Source organism: Rhinolophus sinicus, linkage group LG10 (assembly GCF_036562045.2).
Source record: "Rhinolophus sinicus isolate RSC01 linkage group LG10, ASM3656204v1, whole genome shotgun sequence".
Lineage (NCBI taxonomy): Eukaryota > Metazoa > Chordata > Mammalia > Chiroptera > Rhinolophidae > Rhinolophus > Rhinolophus sinicus.
In genome coordinates, this window is record NC_133759.1 from 80,066,953 (window position 1) to 80,084,281 (window position 17,329).

Sequence of the window (17,329 nt, forward strand, 5' to 3'; positions counted from 1 at the left end):
TACTTTGAATTGGTATCTGAAGTTGTTGTGGGGGGCAGTCTGGTGGGACTGAGTCTTGGGCTCCACACTAACTCCAAGTGGTTAGTGTCAGAATTGAATTAAATTGTAGGACACCCAGTTGGTGTCCACAGAGAATTCAAGAACTGTTTGGTGTGGAAAAACCACGCATTTGGTGTCAGAAGTAGTATGAGTAGATAAACAGTTTTTTCTTCAGTATGTTTAATATTTTTAAAGGAATTAGAGGAAACAAAAATAATAAGGGAATGAGAGACTGTCAAAATTCACCAGGCAGATTTTTGAAAAAAGCCAAATGAACTTACAGACTTAAAGAACACCGTTATTGAAATTAGAAACCCAAAGGACAGGTTAACCATCAGATTTGACAGTTAAAGGGAGAATTAGTTGACTGAAAGATCATCTGAAGAACTTGCACAATATAACACAGAAGGACAAAGAAATGGAAAATATGAAAGAGGTTGAGATGCATGGAGGGTAGGCTAAGAAGATTCAACAAATGTCTAAATAGAATCCAATAAGATGATATTAGAGAGAATGGAGGAAAGGCAATATTCAAAGAAATAATGGCTAAACATTTTTCAAAATTGATAAATGTCCTAAATTCTGGAGTACCAAAAATTGCCATGTTGAAAAAATAAAATGAAATCCACACTTAGTCACCTGACCTTAGTGAAAGGTCAGGATATCAGAGAAAAAGAGGGGATCCTAAAATTACAGCAAGAAAAGACAGATTAATCTTCAAAGAAATGACAATTTGGCTGACAGCTGATATTTCAACAGCAACAATAGAAGTCAAAAGACATCAGAATGTGTCTTCAGGGGCAGCCAGATGGCTCAGTTCATCAGAACACCAGTTCTCAACAACAAGGTTGCCAGTTCAATTCCCACATGGGATGGTGGGTTGTGCCCCCTGCATCTAAAGATTAAAACAGCAACTGGACCTGGAGCTGAGCTGCGCCCTCCACAACTAGATTGAAGGACAACGACTTGGAGCTGATGGGCCCTGGAAAAACACACTGTTCCCCAATATTTCCCAATAAAAAAAAAAATCAAAATGTATCTTCAGAATGTTAAGAGAAAATTGACATCAACTCCAAATTCTATATTCAGTGAAACTACATTTTAAGGATGAGAATAAAATACAAACATTTTCAGGTAATATAAGATTTGAAAAATCAGATAAAATTCATATTTAAAAAAAGAAAGACTTTACTACCAATCCAACAAATGTTCATTAAAGGTAATGCCAAAGGATGTGTACATATGGAAAAAGGAAAGTAATCCTAGAAGGAAGATCTAAAATGCAAGAAGTATTGGTGACCAAAGAGAATTGTAAATATGCTATAAACCCAAACAAACATTGGCTGTCTAAGATAATAGCAATAATGTCTAAATTCAACTATTACTGGATAATTTTACATATATTGGGAGAAGGTGAATGGAGTTAAAGTATATTCTAAGGCTTTGTGTTGTTTAAGGGGATGCTAAATACATCAAGTTTATAATTTGTTGAGTTAAATATGCATGTCAAAATTTCTATGTAATCACTAAAATAAATAAAACAATATGTAAAATTTCCAGTTTATTACAGGGAATAAAACAGAATGGGAAGAACTTAATTTAAAAAAATGGATAAAAAATTTTAAGATCAGGACAACTTGTAAAATAATAGCAGAAATAAATACAATATATGAGTAAATACAATATATGAGTAATAAATATATGAGTAATTACAATCAATGTGAAACTATTACCTCTTCAATGAAAAGGCAAAAAATGTCAAACCAGAGTTTTTAAGTGCAACTAAATGTTATGTACTGCAGACATACTTAAAACATAAGAACACAGAAGGGTTAAACTTCAAAAAAAAAAATATTAAAAGTATATATATTGGGCCGGCCCGGTGGCTCAGGTGGTTGGAGCTCCATGCTCCTGACTCCAAGGGCTGCCGGTTCGATTCCCACATGGGCCAGTATGCTCTCAACCACAAATTTGCCAGTTCAACTCCTCGAGTCCCGCAAGGGATGGTGGGCTCCGCCCCCTGCAACTAAGAGTGAACACAGCACCTTGAGCTGAGCTGAGCTGCCTCCCGGATGGCTCAGTTGGTTGGAGCGCGTCCTCTCAACCACAAGGTTGCCGGTTTCGACTCCCACAAGGGATGGTGGGCTGTGCCCCCTGCAACTAGCAAAGGCAACTAAGACCTGGAGCTGAGCTGCGCCCTCCACAGCTAAGACTGAAAGGACAACTTGACTTGGAAAAAAGGCCTGGAAGTACACACTGTTCCCCAATAAAATCCTGCTCCCCTTCCCCAATAAAATCTTTAAAAAAAAAAAAAAGTATACATATTTGTCAAACTCATGTAGTATACACATCCCCTAAACTTCATCAGTGTTACTCATACACAATAAAATGTGTGCACATAGGCATTGAAAGACATGTACAAAAATATGCATATCTGCATTTTTCATAATGGAAACTTAAGTAGCTATGAATGATAAATAAATTCTAGTATATTTATACCACATAATACTACACAACAATGAAAATGAACAAACTACAGCTACAAGTAACAACATGATGAATCACATAAAAATAGTTTAAATGAAGGAAGCCAGACCCAAACACATACTGTATGATCCCATTTAAATAAATTTCAAAAGCAGGGAAAACTAAACTGGATTTACAAGTCAGGATAGTGGTTAAAGAGGGAAGCCTTTTGGGGGAAGGAAGGAGTTAGTGATTAAGAGAGGAGTCATGAGGGAATATTGCACATCTTAACCTAGGAGAGGGTTGCATGAGTATATTCACTTAGGGACAATTCATCCAGCTGTATTCTAGGATCTGTACACTTCTCCGTATGTATTTTATTCTTCAAAAAGTTCAAAAACAAAATCCCATGTTGTTTTATTTTTAATTAAAGCTAAACATAATTATTTCTCAGAAAAAAACAAAACTAAACCATCACGTTTAGGGATACACATTTAGGTGGAAAACTATTTTTTTAAAAAAAGGCCAAGAAGTGATTCATATAGAAGTCATGGTAGTGGTTCTTTTGGGAGGAAGGACAAGAGTGCGTTATCTGGGTGCTAAACCATGTTCTATTTCTTGAGTGGTGGTTACATCGGTGTTTGTATTATTCTTGAGCTGTGTATCTTTGTTTTGGGCATTTTTATATATGAATATTTCACAATAAAAGTATTTTAAACAAACTTTAAAGGAAAGATAACAGAAGAATGTCTTCATGATTCTTAAACAAAATAAACTCTCTCACCACAGGGAAAAGATTGATAAATTCAGCTGCATTATATTTAACGCCATAAAGAGTGAAACTCAAGTCAAAGAACTGGAAAAGTTAGTTATAAAGCATTTAACCAAAAATAAAAGACTATTATCTATATTATATAAAGAACTCCCTGAAATCAATTTTAAAAATTTAAAAACAGATAATCCAATATGAAATTGCTCCCAAAAAACCCACTTTTTCGTATAGGTTCTGCACAGAAGAAAAAATCCAAATGACCAATAAATGCATGAATAACATTCAACCATATTAGTATCCAGAGATAAGCAAACTAAAATGAAATACGACCACAATACACCCACCAGAAAGGCTGAAATTAATGTCTGATAATGCCAAGTGTTGGCAAAGATGTGGAGCAATAGAATCTCTCATTCACTACTAGAAGGAAGACAATTTAGCATTATCCACTAATTTAAAGACATAAAAACTCTAAGCAATTCCACTCCTGAGTATATACCCTGGATAACTATGTGCACATAGGTACCAGAATATATGTGCAAAAATGTTCACAGCTGCATTGATTGTAATAGCCTGAAAATGGAAACAGCACAAAATTGCAGCCACAGAAGAACGTACCATACAATGTACGTACGGCAGTGAAAAAATGAGTGAACTAGACTAAACCTATAGGTAAGAGCATGGTTGAATTTTATTATATAGAAGGTAAATAAAATACAAAAGAAGCATATAGTATGGCTCTCTTATGTAGTTCAACATCAGACAAAACGCAACTATACTATTTGGAGGTACATACATGGGTGGTAAAACTACAAAGAAAAGGCAAGCAACCGATTACCATAAAAGTTAGGGTCGTGGTTTATTGCTAAAGGAGATAGGAGGTAAGTATACACAGGACCACAAGGGGGTGAGGGGTGTTCTCAACATCCTATTCATTGACTTGGTGGTGGTTACACAGGCGTTTGCTTTAGAATTCTTGTTTATACTGTACATTAACAGTTCCTGCCCTGATTTTACATGTTTATTTTTCAGTTTAAAAAGTTGGAAACAATGAGGAGCTAAAGTAGTAGTAGCTGAATTACCTTATTTACTCCTGATGTTCAACTTGGAAGTATTGATAAATGCCCATAGTTTAATGTCCAGAGAATACATTTAATAGCGACTTTGTGTCCAAACACTGTCACTCTATCAGATAAGGGTATTTATTCTTTTCACTTACTCAGAAAACAACTCAGCTTTGACAAAGATAGAGTGAGCCAGCTGTAAAACAAAAGGACACTAGTTTTTCAGATGGTGGGCAGAACAAGCATGTGACAAAGGAGTACACAGAGATGGCTGTGGTAGACAGAATAATGACATCCCGAAGATGTCCCCGTTCTACTCCCTGGAACCTGTGAATGTGTTAGGTTACATGGCAAAGGGGAGTTAAGGTCGCTAATCAACTGATCCAGAGAGGGGGAGATTATCCTGGATTATCTGAATGGCTTAATGTAAACACAGGGTCTTTATAAATGGAAGAGGAAGGCAACAGAGAGGTTGTAGTGATTAGATGTGATGAGAGGTTGGAGAGACTGACTCAACCAGCCATTTCTGGCTTTCAAGAGGGAAGGGGGAGCCAAGGAATATGGAAAGCCTCTAGAAACTAAAAAGGCAAGGAAATGGATTCTCTCCTAGAGGCCCCTACATTTTCGCCTAGAGCCCTGATTTTAGCCCAGTGAGACCCAAATCAGACTTCTGACCTACAGAACCATTAGATAATACATTTGTGAGGTTTTTTCATTTTTTATTTTGGAGTAATTGTAGATTTACAGAAAAGTTGCAAAGATTGTACAGAGAGTTCCCAGCTTCCCTTAATGCTAGTACTTAATGCCTTCTTTTAAAAACAGACTTTAGAGCAGTTTTAGGTTCACAGACAAATGGAGCGGAAGGTTCAGACTTCCCACACAGGTCTGCCTCCACATATAAATTTTCGTTGTTTTACGCCACTAAGTTTGGGGCAATTTGTTAGAGCAACACTAAAAAACTAATACAACAGCAAATAGCATTTTTAGGAGGAAAAAAAGAGAGGTAGATGATTGAGGGATACATACTTGTAATATGCTAAAGAAAAATAAGAGAATAATTCATCCAAAATTCAGTATAATTGTTACTTCCAGTGAAGGGTGTGAAGCACATCGGTGGGATCCCCCAGGACAGGGCTGTCCTAGCCTGTAAGTCACTTCTACACGAACTAGAAAAAGGATCGTTCTCTGGGCAGATGAGTCAGAAAACAATAAGCTAGCGGCAGGCAGAGCCTTTGCACCAAGGAAAAGGCCCCATTCTCCAGGAGGAAATCTCCCTCCGCTTGGCAAGGACCTCTGTGCAGTGCCCAATGTGCACCACAGTGCTGGATGCCCCACCACGGACCTTCAGAGGTTTTGTAATATCCTACTTCTCAAGCTAGGTGGACAGTACATGGGATTTATTTATTTTTTTGAATTTTTGTGAGTTTATTTGAGTCAAACTGACAACATATGCCAGGGAGCAAAATCTCAAATGCTCCCACATGGATTTTGTTTTTCATAATTATCCTTCAAACTATGTCTATATACACGATATACTCTTATGTAGATACTGTTCACAATTTTAAATGTTAAAATATTCAGCAATGTGATGAAATGTAGTACCATTGCATCCCATGCAGACCTTTGGCACCATTCCCCCTCTGTGTGCAATGTAAAAATAGGGGAGTTCTGAAGGATATTAAACTGATGCTTTTCTTAAGTGCGTGTAATCTCTTTTCAGAGTTGGGGCATGTTATCCAAAGGCAGGAAAACAAGATCCCCCTTTTTTCAGCCCCACCCCTATCTTAAATAAAAGGTTTTGTCTGTTTTCTCACCCAGATGTTGTGCACAGTGGTAGGAGCTAAATGTGCTAACCACAGAGAAGTTGGTGGGCACCTGTAATCCAAGAAAGCTCCCTGAGACCTAAAGAGGAATTTCATTGTTAGGAATCTGGCGTATCTGATAAAATCTGACATGCTGACCAGAGAGGAAGCAAAGAGACAGACAGATGAACTCGGAAGGTTATGTGCCAGCCCAGGAGCCTTGGAGCCTGAGGTACTGCAACTCTGAGACTGCCTTGACTATTCCAAGGAAGCCCAGGACTTGACTGTCTTTAACAGTGTACCCTGGGCAGGACAGAAGGCTACTAACACACCTCTCCGTTGCTCCCATGAAGTCCTGCTATTTTCAGGAGAGGTCACTTGGGTTCACTAGTCCAATAATCCAAGCCCCAAAGCATAAAGAGATGTTTCGCTTCTTACATACAAGCTGTTTACACCCTTCCAGAGCTAAGGAGTTCTTGGCTCCATCCAACTATGGTGTTGGATCTAAACAAGTCCTCACAAAGGGACTGAGAGTTGGTCTAATTCATACCACCACCATTTTTTTAATAATTGTTTTTCAAATACAGTAAGTCCTTGCTTAATGTCATCAATAGGTTCTTGGAAATCGACTTTAAGCAAAATGATATATAAGCCAATTTTACCATTCATATAAACAAGAGTTAAGTTCCTATGGCATATTTCTGGTGACAAAAACATCACCAAACTTCTAAATAAAGACCTCCAACACTTCTACTATTAAACATAGACATAAATGTGAGCTATATACACATTTAAGAAAGATTAACAGGGCAGCCGGATGGCTCAGTTGGTTATAGCCATGAGCTATTAACAACAAAGTTGCTGGTTTAATTCCCACATGGGATGGTGGCCTGCGTCCCCTGCAACTAAGACTGAAAAAAAAAAAAAACGGCGACAGGACTTGGAGCTGAGCTGCATCCTCCACAACTAAATTGAAAGACAACAACTTTACTTGGAGCTGATAGGTCCTGGAAAAACGCACTGTTCCCCAATAAAAAATAAAAATTTTTAAAAAAAATTAAAAAGATTAACAAAAACAAGTAAGATAATTATTTTCCAACAGGCTTATTCCAGTTCAGGGTCAAGAGTGGCCTGAGCCCATCCTGGCATATCAGGGTGTAAGACAGGACCCATGCTGGACAGGATACTCTTCCACTACTCACACGCACACACACACACATGCTGGGACAACTTAGACACCCCAGTTCACCTCACGTGCACATCTTTGGGATGTGGGAAGAAACTGGAGTAAGCGGAGAAAACCCACACAGACCTGGGGGACATGCAAGATCCACACAGAGAGTGGCCCTGGCTGGGAATCGATATTTTTCCTCGGTTTTGTAATAAAACAACATCGAACAAATGACGTTGAGGATCTGCTGTACAAAAATGATATATAGTCATTGGAAAATTTCAAAAAAACTAGAAGAATAAAGAATAAAAGGCAAAATTCTCTCTTTATCCTGTAATCCTACTCCCTAAAAATAAATTTTATAAGATATGTACTCTCAGACTTCTTTTCACACAATTATAAAATGCACACACTCACACAATTGTTTTTCTTAACATAAGTGGAATCAGACAATAATGTTCTATAACATGTTATTTACACATAATATTCTATAGAAATCTGTCCATATTAGTAAATTTAAGTTGTTGCCAGTTTTCTCTACTAAAAACAGTAGTGCAATAAATATTTGTATACTCGTATATATTTGTGTATAACAAATTTCAAAAAACAAAATTGTTGAGTTAAAGATTAACATATTTAAAATTTGATAGATACTACCAATCTACCTCGGAAGGGCTTTATGAACAGTATAGGAGAATGACTATTTACTTAAACTTTCACCAACAGTGGATATTATGTATATTTTTGCTTTTCACCAATTTGATAAGCAAAAACAATGGTGCACATTATTTAACTTGCATTTCCCTAATTACAAGTGAGATTTAGTATACTGTATTTTGTCACGTATACTGCACTTTTTTGCCCAAATTTGTGAGGGGAAAATAAGGATGCATATTATACATGGGTAGTACTAATTCCATATCTATGTAAAGGTTTTTAATTCTTTTATTTATGCCTATGAGTTAAAAGTGTAAAATTAAATAAATAAACGCAAAATTCTTTTATAATACAAAAAGCAAGTACCTAAATATAAACAAATAAAAATTTGAATTAAAAAATTAAAACAAAAGATTTTTCCCCCTGAAAGTTTGGGCCAAAAATGTGGGTGCGCATTATACACTGAAAAATACAGTATTTTTTATTCAGTGAATTACCTATCCATCACCATTGCCTGTTTTTCTGCTTACAACTTCCTTATTTTGATCATAAGAGTGGCTGCTATATATTGAGCACTTGGTTATGCGCCAGCCACTGCACTAGATGCTTTAAAATATTTTTTGTCTAAAACAACCCATTTTGCAGGTGAGAAAGAGGAGAAACATATAGAGATCAAATTCAAACCCTGTTCGTTTTTACTGGTCTCTTTTACTCTAAGGCTGCACTTTCTCCACTATATCACTCTACCAAAAAGCCTCATTTTACCCACACGTGGAAACACCAAAAGGAAGTGACTTACCCAAACCCTCACAGCCTCATAGCTACGCATATGTCTCAGTCAGGACCACTGGAAAGCTTTTCACCACCCTGGTCTTCCTGGAAAACAAGGTTGAAAACTGCCAAAAGACTGTTCGGGCAAATATATTGGATTTGACTGCCTATTATCTGTGTCTTTAGAGATAAAGAACCAACCCGAAGGACAAGGGTCGAAGATAAAATAGAAACACCAGGAAACATGGAGACCTTGCCCCCATTCCACCATATCACAGTCAGAGCAGAGAGCTGATGGCCAGACCAGTCAGCCCTAGGAACGTGTATGGTTTCCAGTCTCTTCCCAACACCTACCAGCCATGCTAATATTTTTTTAAAAAACCCTGAGGATGGACGAACTATCAATCACCAACATGAGCAGCAAACAGTCCGTTTGAGTTTTTGCTCTTTCTACAATCAAGATGTTTATTTTATAGTCCTTTTATTGACCCAGAATGAAAAGTGTCCCTAAGAATTTCACCTCTGTTTTTCTCAAATGTAATTAACGTAATGATTCTCCTATTTCAAGGCAGTTAAAGTGGGTCACAGAAAAGGAGCCACTTTCCCAGGATTAGGTAGCAAAATGGAGTAAAATTTCATTCCCTTCAACTCCCAGAATCTCATCCTGTGAAGTACAGGAAATGTAATTTTCGGATTTTATTGTTCATGTTTATCATAATCTTCAAGAAAAGGAAAAAAAAGGAGGATGGGGTTTAAATGTCTAAGAAACTGCCAAACTCCCTTCCAAAAGCATTACTTAAATGCCTATGTAATGAGTTGGTAAGAGCTTGAAGCAGGGTATGTGTAGGTACATCAAACTAGTCTTTCTACCTTTGTATAATTAAACCTTTCCAATAATAAAAAGTTGTTTTTGTTTTGTTTTAAGGCCTATGTGTCACACAGTGGGCTGGGCACTGGAGGTCCAGTGAATAGAACATAGTTCCTATTCTTCTGAGGAGCAAAACTCCCTTTCGTTATCATGTTAACATGTTACAAAACATTTTCACATGTTTTATCTGGTTCATCCTGCAAACACTATTATGATTGCAAATTCAACCTGAAAGCCTCCTACTTTTCATTCTTCATTTTCTTCCTGGTCTTTCTTTGTTCTCTGTGATATATCTAATCTAGGGAGGGCCAGATCTCTAACAGGGAGGATTGTGGTTGGGGGTGGGAGGGGTGAATGAGACCAGCATGGGGAGACCTTTATCCTATGGGCGGAGTTAGTTTCAGGATGCTTCAGACAATATTATTAGAATCTTAAATGCCACCTCCACCCTTTTAAATACTTAGGGTGAGCCTTTCACTCACAAAATCTTCCTTTGAATTCAGGGTGATTCTCCTATTTCAAGACAGTTAAACTGGGTCACAGAAAAAGAGCCACTTTCCCAAGATTAGGTGGCAAATGGAGTAAAATTTCATTCCCTTCAACTCCCAGAATCTCACTATGTGAAGTTCAACCATGAAGGTTAGAGGACTGATGCTTAGAACTAAATTATGTTTCAAATCAGATCAATCGCTGGCTCCACAGAGCTGCCTAAGTAATTCATTTATTTTGGAATTCTGTCACCCGCTGCTCTCAGACTCCACAGGATATGTTCTGCTTCAATTCTTTTTTAGAAGTTTCTACCTAATAATTTTTTCCCATGTGGTTGTAGGGTCCTATTCAGGTGTACAAATGTTCCCTTCTTAACAAGTTAGCCCTGAAAACTTCTTCAGAGAGTTCAGCCATACTGGGTATACCCTCTTGCGTCTTTGTTGTCTAATGCTTAAGTGTGAGAAAAGGAGCATGAGTTTAAGCACAAAGATTAGTCTGGTTGTCAAAGACAAGCACTCACCTATTATCCCCACCTCGTCCACAATTACTTCCCCTTCCAGCCTCAGTTTCCATATTTGCACACAACCTAGAATCCAATGCTTCCTCCCACCTTCCCAGGAAGTTTAGACAGATTTTGATGTAAAAGGAAGGCCAAAGATTCTCCAAGTCCTTTCAGCAACACAGCTGAACAATTGTTTCTTTGTCCAAAGGTCTACACCAGTCATGACAATGCAGACCACATAATTTCCCAGGACGGAGGGAGACAAAGTAAAAGGCAATGGACAGAGGTGAGATGGCTGGAAAGATGCCTCAGTTTCCCCCATCATCACTCCTCCAGCTTTGTGGGGGAGCTATAGAGGCAACCAGCCTGACTCACAACCACCGCTGCTACTCCTGGGCCAAAGAGGGTTAAGAAGTAACACACTGCTGGGCCCCAAGGTGGCAGGATGACAAGCATTATGGGATATAGTCATCCTGTATGACTGGCTGGCTTTTCTCTCAGCTCCTCGGAGTTTAGCATCACATGTTCTCTCATTGCACACATGGTCCCAATGCTGAGAATCCTAGTTGCTGACAAAGGGATGGGGACAAAGGGCCAGACTAGAAGACACCCCTGCAGCCCCAGGTAGAAGAGCTGGCTCAAGTTACAGGACATCGAACTGCTCGAGAAGGGGAACCTGAGATTTTCCCCAGTGGCTCTAAGTACTTGTCTAAGCACCGTCCGTTGACAGCAACTCGCTGTATTAGCCATGCTACCGGAAGGTTCCATACAGCCAAGTGAATGGCCCGAGAAAAAAGCTCCCATTATCCCTAAAACAAGCCCACTTCACTTCCCAGCCTCTGGGAGAACACCAAGTAAGGAGAAGGACAACCAATGAAGTGCGGGAAGAAAGCATTACCTCACCAGGGTGAGCCCCCATTGGCTGACATTACTATGGGCAAGGCTTTCACGAGAGTAAATTAACCCTCGTCTGGAACACAGACCTCACGGGGACCCCTTGCTCCCCTACTGCTCCTTATTTTCAAATTTAAAAAAAGGATGGATGGGGAACAATAGACTTTTTCCTAACATTTTTCTTAAGCATACGTAGTGTACAATGGTTATAAGAAGGTTTAGAACTCCTCACCCCAAAAAATTATTATTTGGTGACTTTTGGATGAAAAAGGAGCTACCTGCAACAGATTCATAAGGGAGAGTCAGAGAAGAGGAGGCAAAGTCAGTCTTGTTCTAAATCTGCAGTGGAACTGTCAGAGGGACAAAGACCAAAAGGAATAATAAAAATCAAAACACTTTGGACGAGGGGCCGGCCCGGTGGCTCAGGCGGTTAGAGCTCCATGCTCCTAACTCCAAAGGCTGCCAGTTCGATTCCCACATGGGCCAGTGGGCTCTCAACCACAAGGATGCCAGTTCGATTCCTCGAGTCCTATAAGGGATGGTGGGCAGTGCCCCCTGCAACTAAAAATTGAACACGGCACCTTGAGCTGAGCTGCCGCTGAGCTCCTGGATGGCTCAGTTGGTTGGAGCACGTCCTCTCAACCACAAGGTTGCCAGTTCGATTCCTTGAATCCCACAAGGGATGGTGGGTTGTGCCCCCTGCAACTAGAAACGGCAACTGGACCTGGAGCTGAGCTGCGCCCTCCACAGCTAAGACTGAAAGAACAACAACTTGAAGCTGAATGGCACCCTCCACAACTAAGATTGAAAGGACAACTTGACTTGGAAAAAAAAAAGAAAAAAGGCCTGGAAGTACACACTGTTCCCCAATATAGTCCTGTTCCCCTTCCCAAATAAAATCTTAAAAAAAAAAAAAAAAAAAAAAATTGAAAAAGAAAAAAACCACTTTGGAGGAGATTGGCAAGAAACTGACCTTGTTTTTTTCTTTTTTTAAGATTTTATTGGGGAAGGGGAACAGGACTTTATTGGGGAACAGTGTGTACTTCCAGGACTTTTTTCCAAGTCAAGCTGTTGTCCTTTCAGTCTTAGCTGTGGAGGGCACAGCTCAGCTCCAGGTCCAGTTGCCATTTTCTAGTTGCCGTTTTCTAGTTGCAGGGGGCACAGTCCACTATCCCTTGTGGGAGTCGAACCGGCAACCTTGTGGTTGAGAGGACGCACTCCAACCAACTGAGCCATCCCAGAACTCAGTGGCAGCTCAGCTCAAGGTGCCGTGTTCAATCTTAGTTGCAGGGGGCGCTGCCCACCATCCCCCCTTGCGGGACTCGAGGAATTGAACTGGCAGCCTTCGGAGTTAGGAGCATGGAGCTCTAACCGCCTGAGCCACCGGGCCGGCCCTGACCTTGTTTTTGAAACATATTTTTTTGCAGCTATCATCATAGCTACAGCCTCCATTTTTAGTGCAAGCTGCCAAAAGATAGACTCTTTTGGTTTTTTTTTTAAACCCAAAAAGTTCTAGTTTATGACTTCAATCCTATAATGAGCAAAGCTCTCAGTAAACCCGTCTTCTTGCTACCAAACCCCATGTTTCATAGAACCAAGAACAAAGGATTGCTCTGTGTGTGCTTCAAAAACGGCATTTACTGATTAAAGTCAGGGGAAAGGAAGACACATCTTCTAAGACTGACTTGTTTCCATGAAGCAGAAGTTATTAACACTCATCTAAGAACTGATTTGCAAACAAGGCACGAAAACCACTCATTCCAAAGACTGAGAGCTGAGTATTTGAGGAGACAGTCCTGTTTTCACTGTAGGCAGAGGTTATTCTGGGATCATAATGTTTTATTCTAAATTGATTTAAACTTAAAATTGACAGAATGTAGCAGAGAAGCCTGTTGTGAGTTGTTGTTCTTGTTTTCCTAAGGGCTGAAAAACAGCTATTTCTTAGTGAATGAGGCTAACCCACTGACTGGTTCACTCACATTACAGTGTCACTCACACTCAAGACTCCTTCCATTTTGTGTCCTGGCCCCTTGGAGCCCAGCCCAGACTGCAGCCAGCAAGTCTCAAACATGTCGGAACTTGTGTTCAACTCTTCAAACGAATTCTACAATACAGCAATTTAACCACATTAAAACAGGACTAAAGACCGAAACCCTCTGGAAAGAATGAATTCTGGCTTGGAGAAATCCTTGAGCAATAAATTGTGCAGGGTATAGGCTGTGAGGAAGAGACCCCGAAAAAAAATAATTATTCACTTTGGTGATCATATCCAAGGTGCCTCGCAAAGCCTTTTATCTGTGACACCTTTGCTCATTCAGCTGATCTTTATTCAGCACTTCTCCATGGCTGGTGATGTTTTGATAAAGATTCATCTGCCCTCTTGATTCAAGCTTGGCTTCCACCACTTCTAGAAACCTGTTATAAAAGATAGCTCAGTGTTCCCTCGTGCACGCTTCCTTAATAATTTTTACCATTTGTTAAACACCTATTGTGTGCCCAGTACTTTCCCTACATCAGAGGTTCCCAAATGTTCTTTGTTCACAGAGTCACAGTGTCTAAGTAAGTTTTTCCATCATTCCCTTAGGCCAAAAGAAATACCTAACAGCTCCATTTATTAAATAATTAAATCCAAACAACTTAAAAAGCATTTATGTATATGCTAACAACATAGTTGTTTGGGGGAAAAGATGATACATGTAAATTAAAATAAAAATATTATTTTTTATTCTTAAATAACCACAATTACTTATTCATGGGATTGTGTACCTAATGCACACTGCTCAGTTTCTTAATCAGATTGGACACCACCACTCCACACTCATTTCATGTTTCATGTTGATTTTTCACATGGTACTTGCTTTAAATCACACTGGAAACCCAGCTTTGTGAAGATACAACATAAGGCATCAAGGAATGTAGCACCATCAAATGTTGAAACTGTGAACTACCTCTTGTACCCAACAGGTGTCACTGTATTTCCCTCAAAACAATTTGCACTATCCTGTAGTGGTACCCATGTGAATTCACTACAGAGCCGTAGGGCATCTCAACACAGTTTGGGAACCATGAACATACACTACTTCATCTTTACACCAGACCTGCTTTGTAGGTACTACTCCAATTTTATAGATCTGGGAATTAAGACTGAGGACATTAAATAATTTACAAAGTTCACATAGCTAGTAAGTCATGGCACTGGGATCTAAACCTAGGTCTGCCTAACTCAACACCCACATGCTCTCCCTGTTAGTCAGACTACTTATCTCACCACCTTTACAGGATATAAGAATCACAGACCACCAGAGCTAGACGGGATCTCAGGGATGACCTATTCCCAGCACGCTGGTTTTGCCGATGAGAAAATCAATGCCTAAGAAGGGAAATGATTTGACCAAGACATGCACTGGTTAAAAGCAGAGCTGGAGCACAGGCCAGGTACTATGTTAAGGGTTTCACGTTTATTACCTATTTTAATTTAATATTTTTAAGTAATTTATTTTAAAATACATATAGAAAATGGCATATACATGTATGTATGTGTATATATATCTTTACAAATAGTTACACAGAAAAACCCATGTATCCATCACACAGATCAAAAGGCAAAACAGTACCAGCATCTCAGAAGCTCCTCTCCCCACTCACAGGCCTCACCCTCCATTTTAAAGATGACTTCTATCCTGGCTTCTATAATCATTTCTTCATTTTTCTCTATAATGTTACCAACTGTTGCCATAGGTATAAGTAACACATGGCTTAGACAATAAACAGCTTCCCTCCAGAGCCCAGCGTCCTGCTCCAGGCCTCCCTGCTGCTCAGCAGCTCTTATTCAGACTAACCTTCTCTCTTCCTGGCAGATCCTCTACTTCCTGGATCCCTCATCCAGTTGCTCTTGAGAAACAGGGCATGGGAAGCAAAAAAGAAAAAAGTCAAAACTATATATTTGAAATGTATTGTGTCTGCAAATTTCGTTTGGCTCAGAATAGAATTTTATGTTAGAAATCGATTTCATGGGATTTTTCAAGGCATTTCTCCATTGCCGTCTATCTTCTAATGGCATTTTTGAAATGTTTGATGTTATTCTTATTCCTGTCCTTTTGTGGACGCCCCGTTTTTCCCCTCTGGAAGCTTACAGGATCTTTACTTCATGCCCGGTTCTGGAGTTTGAGAGTGACGTACGCTGTGCTCACTACCTCGGTCCCCCTTCAGGAATGCAGACTCACTCCTCCAGCTTCTGGGAATGCTGCCATGACCCTCAGCTATCAGCCCTGTTTGGAGAATGCCTTGGCTGAAGAAAACTTCCAGGACCAGCCTGTACCCAATAATTGATAACATGGATGGTCTGAAGGCCCAGCTCCCTCACCTCAACTGGTAACAATTCTGAAGGCCCATCCCAGCTCTAGAGCTCCCTGTGGGTTGTCAGCTGAGGTCTTCACTGGGCCTGTGTCAGAGCCCAGCTTCTTCCGCCAAGTCCTATTTCCTTTCCCTTCTTTCGACAGGCGTTGATCCCAAGAGCACTCTCTTACAAGTGTCCTGTCTGCAACCCTCCATCTCGGAGTTTGTCTCCTAGAGAACCCAACATGCAACGACAGCATACCTCTCTGTGGGTCTTATTTTCATTCATCACGTTGAACAATCAAATCAGTAGGCCCCATATTATTGCTAACGCTTGCCTTCACTGTAAGTATGGTGGCATTATGCCCATTTTATAGAAGCCCAAACTCACGCTTTGAAAGCAAAAGAACTTGCACAGAAAAGTCAAACAGGTAGTCAGTGGTTGAAAAGGGATTTGAAACCAGGTCTGTGTTAGTGCAAAACCAGCGCAGTGTTTATTTCTGGAGTGGCTGTGGGAGTTTAGGTGACACACATGAAGTCCCAGGCTTTCTGAGGAAGGAAAGAGGAGCAGACATCAGAGCGAGTGGAAACACAGGAGCCAAGGACATGGCATGAACACAGCCATCCATATTCTCTCAGTGCAAGCCATTTTGTTCCTGTGGGAACAAGCTGTTTCTGCCTGTTGTGCGTCTGAAGGATGCTGTACCTTCAGATACCAGGGCATCTGCTCAAATGCAAGCTGAGCATTTCTACACCAGAGGTTCTGATAAATATTGGGACAGGAACAACTGGTAAAGAGAGAGACAGAGAGAGAGAGGGAAAATGGCGAAACAGCGGTCCTGTCTAGTGCTTTCCATTCCTGACAAAGATTTCATATTTAATTCTATTGCCAACAAAGCTCATCTGATATTGGGAATATTCCTTCTCTCTAGGCCTCAGTTTTTCCTTTGTAAAAATTAAAGGGTTAAAATAGATAAATCCCATGGGCTTGAAAAACTTCACAAATAACTGCATAACTCTTTGAATATCTATTCCCAAGACACAGACTGTCATTTGACAAGTATTTGTTACATGCCTGCTATGAGCGAGGCACAGTTCTAGGCACTGGGGTTACATAAGTGAGCAAAACAAATGAAAATCCTGTGCGGAAGGACCTGGCACTGCACTATAACACTTACAGAGTGCTCACCGTGTGCCAAGCAGAGGTCTGAGCACTTCACACACAGCAGCTCGTCTAGTCCTCGTGACATCTGCATGAAGTAGGTACCATCCACATCATCCCCATTCTACAGATGAAAACAGAGGTATAGAAAAGTGAGGGTATTAGTCAGTCGCAGAGCTGAGATGTGAACGCAGGCAGGCAGTCTGGCTTCAGGGTCTAGGAGCTTCTGTTATGCCTCTGCTAACTCTCAAAAAGTGCAATGAAACTACTTTCAAAATTCATTGGTTTTGAAATTCTTGCCAAAAGATGATGACCTTATAAAGCTGGCATAAAAGGG

General features: G+C 40.0%; 1 long non-coding RNA gene across 1 annotated transcript; it reads right to left on the reverse strand.

Moving 5' to 3' along the window:
• Positions 1–8,700: 8,700 nt before the first annotated feature.
• On the reverse strand, positions 8,701–15,650 carry LOC141567126 (uncharacterized). The gene is made up of 3 exons (XR_012489520.1): positions 15,629–15,650; positions 15,335–15,386; positions 8,701–8,847 (listed from the first exon to the last, which is right to left on the reverse strand). It is a non-coding gene; the product is annotated as an uncharacterized LOC141567126 (long non-coding RNA).
• Positions 15,651–17,329: the final 1,679 nt, after the last annotated feature.